Source organism: Habropoda laboriosa, unplaced genomic scaffold (genome assembly GCF_001263275.1).
Source record: "Habropoda laboriosa isolate 0110345459 unplaced genomic scaffold, ASM126327v1 scaffold40, whole genome shotgun sequence".
Taxonomy (NCBI): Eukaryota; Metazoa; Arthropoda; class Insecta; order Hymenoptera; family Apidae; genus Habropoda; species Habropoda laboriosa.
Window position 1 is genome coordinate 5,430,042 of NW_017100231.1, and position 4,990 is coordinate 5,435,031.

The following is a 4,990-nucleotide window of genomic DNA, read 5'->3' on the forward strand; positions in this document are numbered from 1 at the left end:
CTTTTCCAGTATTTTTCTGTTTTTGTTTTGTGCTTTACTCACCCTCAACTTTTTCCATCTACACAAAACTCATTTTTAATTTACTCACTTCCATATTTTATTTTCGTCTTCTTCCATTTTTTATCGCATTTCTACCTTTCTATACGAGCGCAGGCGATCTGAAATTATTGCAATAGCATAGAAATTGCTTATCGATCATCCTTTACAAAACGCGTGCACGAAGAAACGAAAGCGTTCCTAAATGTATCAACGATATGTACATATTAAACTAATCTCGACTAACGGTAATATCTCCTGTTCTTACTTTACAACCACGCTTCAATATTTCTACCGTTTAATTTTACTCCACAGTCCTGGCAATCTCTTGAATCTGTAACTTTTCATTCTATCCCCGAACTCGCAAACTCTAAAGCTGTACTGTAAGTGTAATAATAAACTTGTTCGTCGATTTTACTGCTCCCAGAGAACCACATTAACTTCTACATTGCACATTTTTCCCTTATTTTGAGGACACCCTGTACGTATATTTAATATAGTGTTTCAAATATTATACAGTTTCATCCCATAATACAGAGTGTTAAACGTTATCACAGATTATATGGCGTTTGGTTATGGAAAAAGAGAGAGAATGAAATAAAAAAATCCTCCAAGGTTATCGTGAAAGTCATTGACATTAATATTTCACATTATCGCCAGATATCCTCTTAGTAATTTTTTCTTACTTTCAAAGCAGCAGAAATAATTTACCTGTTCAGTATAAGTGAGACACCCTGTATACATGTACATACAAATTCTCCATATAGATATTGATATGTTTTTTTAAACACTCTGCATAATAAATTTTTTAAAGACACCCTGGATAAATGTAAATATTCTCCATGTAGATATTAACATTTTTCTTAAACACCCTGTATAATAAATTTTTTAAGCGAGACACCCTGGATAAATGTAAATATTCTCCATGTAGATATTAACATTTTTCTTAAACACCCTGTATAATAAATTTTTTAAGCGAGACACCCTGGATAAAAATAAAAATTCTCCATGTAGATATTAACATTTTTTTTAAACACCCTGCATAATGAATTTTTTAAGCGAGACACCCTTTATAAATGTACAAATTCTCCATGTAGATATTAACATTTTCTTTGAAACACCCTGTACAATAACAAATTTTTTAACCATTTAAACAATCCGTAACACAACCTCGTTCAATCTAAAAGAAAGAAAATGGCGATATAACCTTAATCTCTCTTTGATCACTTTTTAATCATTTCAACTGGTTTCAGTCGAACGCAACACGTTGGCCATCACTCACCCTTCAACAGGAAAAAGAAAAAAAAGAAAATCAAAAGCCTATCGAATCCCCTTAACCATGTCAAAAAGTAACTCGGCGTTTAACCATCGCTTGGTAGGTGCAAATCGAAGGGCAAACAACAACCGGCGAGAAATCCCGTGGCTTTTTTTCGCGACGGTCGCGCACTCTCACGTCTCGACACGTAAATTCCCCGTGATCCCCCATAGAGCGCATAAAATATTTCGCTAAACATTCGAAGGGGACGCGGATTCCGCGTTCCCCACGGTCGTGCAAAAAATTTCGTCCCACCAGTTTATTTCCATACCAGTCGACTACGTATACCTGCCTATATATAGATCGTAAACCAGCGTGTGTATGTACAGGGTGTTTCAAAAGTGAACAAATAAATTTTGACGACACGCAATACAGAGTGCGTCGAGAATATTCCGTTGAAATATTTTATTTGTCAAGTCTGAGAAGATTGTAAAGAAAAGTAGATTTTTTTCCAACGTTACGATTAGTGTAACATATTTCTAAAATTAGTCGAGATATATTCCTTTCGCTGTAAAGATAAATGAAACGTCACGGAATTTTTCTTTCTCGTTACGAACATATTTTTCATTGAATTTTACTTGTGAAAACAATTGGAGATTTTAATCTACGATTCTTTATAGCTATTGCAACAGGTTGCACGATGTAATAAGATTTGAAATACATTGAAAGGCTTGTTTACTTAATGCCGAACGAAATGCGATCTCGCACTTGCAGCTGTTTCTCTCGGTGTCATATTTCAAGGTTAGAACGAGTTCGAACCAGACCAATTTCTGGAAGAGAACCTCGCCAGAGGCTTGTTTACTAAATGTCACTGATTCCAAGAAACGTTATTCTGTATACAGGCAATATTTCTGTAAATGTGTAGAGTCTGCAACAAGTGTGAATGTGTATCCATAATCTATATATGTACGATCTTGTTACTTTTCGTTGCTTAGCAACCAGACGTTAGAACAGATGGCGGAGAAAACCGGGAGTAGTTCCAGTCTTGCCGACCTAAGTAATGTTTACTCTTAATTTTTATTGAATTTCTTAAACAAATTGCATTATATAGAAACTGAATATATTATTCAGGACATATTCTTTACAATTCCTCACTTTTTGGTTCTAATTTAGCATTATACTGTTCGTCCTACTGTTGGAAAAATATCTAATAATTTAGTAATCACTATTTCAGCTGGAAATTTATAAGCAATTATACTTTATATACACTTCCATCAATTTCATAACCTAAATTACGACACTTCCTTTGATATTCCTCGATATATTTTCATACTTCGGTGCTATTACACGCACATATTATCACGTGAACAAAATGTTCACGATTTCGTCAGCCATTTCTGGAACACCGTGTAGCCGGAGACAGGTACGGTGTTGATTGAATGTGACTGTCGCGATAGAAGAAAATTCCACGAGCCATACAGCGGCGCAGCATCAGCACCGGCCAGGATGAATATGAATGAAATAGGTTTCCGGTCCGGCTGAGTCCGAGCCATTTTTACATTTGCATTCGTATTTGTCGAACGCCGAGGCTGGTACTAATAAAAGCAGTCTAATTTTCTCCTCTTTTTCGACAGCTTCACGCATGCTGAACAGCTCCTCTCCCGTACCCACAGTGGAATGGTTTTTTGAGTAGTCCGCTCCGCGGAGAGACCGCTATTAATTACACGTACATCCGGTAACGAGAGGTATTCGCGTCACCAAGGATTGAGAGGACCGTACGATACACACGCGTACGCACACGGGGAAAAAACTCACAGAGCGTGTGCAAGGGCCTTTTCCCCATGTGACTTCGGTTCAAGAAAGAGCCAGATTATTCGTCGTTCTGTTAATTATCGGTCGATTCGTTTTTCATGCTCCACCGTTTTTACGGTGACATTCAACCACCACGGATGTTCACCCACCTTTCATTCCTTCGATTTTTAAAGGCTCTTGCGTTTAATAGGAGATCGCATCGCCGGCGATGTTTGTTTTCTTTTTTTTTTGTATAGGAGGTAGACGCGATAGAAAAATTTTGGAGGAACGAAGGAAATTTTGGAGAGTTAAATAGAAAACTTGAAAATGTGTGCATTTTACAGAAAAAAAAAATAAAAATGAATTGGTGTGTATGGTCTTTTCAGTATTTTACCTATAGAGGGATGATTTTTAAAAATTGAAAATAACAAATGGTCCCACTTTTGTTTCTTTAATATTTGAAATCTGCCAAATCTGTTTTTGGTTGTTAGTTAAATGACCAGTGAAATTGTCGCTTTAATCCTTCCATACTGCAGCAGATTTAGAATGATGTTCAATGGTGGCCACAAAATCTGTTGTTTCGGCCGTTTTCGTTTTATTAAATTTAAATGGAAGTGTACAAAAAATGAAATACAGCGCCTATAGGTGTCAACAGCAATGAAAGAGTTAACCCATTTGCATTATTTGAAAAAAAAAAACGAAAAGTAGGCCCTTAACACGAAATTGTAATATTCTGCGATTACTCGCAATATGAATGCGCACATATGTACACTTCCGTGATAGTGACCAGGAAAATTACGCGTACATATACGTTAATGATGCAAATGGGTTAAGTACTGCAGAAAAAAACATCGTCGACCGATATTCCCCTTGAAATTAACTCATTAATCCAAGAACACTGAGAAACAGGAGGAGGGTTTTTATTTTCTTTTACCGCGCGGTCGCACACGACGGAGCTATTCCGCACCGTTTCCAATAACACGTTCGCGAGGCAATATCCTCAAGATCGCCGTGGCTCTCGTCTACGCGACTACGAATTCCCCCGGAATAAACGATTATTTAAGCGCTTTAACGCTGGAAAACGGGAGGTTCGAGGAGGATCGCGACGTCTGCATTATTAGCGGGGGGACTTCCCTCCACCTTTTTCCTCGACTCGCGAAGACTCGTATCCTTTCTTATCGACTGCACTCGCGCACGAATCCGTTTTATTATTCCGCGCTGCTCCCTTCGATAATGCGCCTCGATACAAGCAGATATCCGCTCGCTAGATTCTGAATATACCGGGGAGGCGGCGGCGGCAGCGGCCCACCTCTTCTACTCGCGATCGACCGTTTTCCAATTTCGCGTCGTTTCGTCGCCGCCGCGCGCTCCGCGCTCGATTGAGTGAGAGAGGGGGAGTGAGCCCCGGCCAGCGACGCGACGAACGACACGGACAATTACCGGAGTTGAGTTCTTCGAGCGGAAACCGTGAACCGAATCGATTGCTATCGAAATCGCGTAGATGTACACACACTGGGTGTCTTGAAATCAATTTGGTTAAGTTGGGTTAGGTTGCGTGTTAGATTGCAACGAAATAGGTTATACAGTGTGTTAACGAACTGATAGACGTGGCTGGAAGTGTACGCGTACTCTACGAATCTTCAATATCAATTTACTCGGAAATGAAGCCGCCTACGATAAAATGTTGCACTACATTTTCGACTCATTTTTCCATATAAATTTTAATTTTTAATTATTTTTCCATTATAAATTAAATTTTTCACTCTACATTTCCGACTTATTTTTTCATATAAAATCCCTTTTCTGATTGTATAGTTGGGCTACGAATACACCGAAAATATGATCCGCAAAGGACTTGGAACTATAGTCAGGACCATAGAAATCCGGCAAGAAATTTTTCATTCAGTC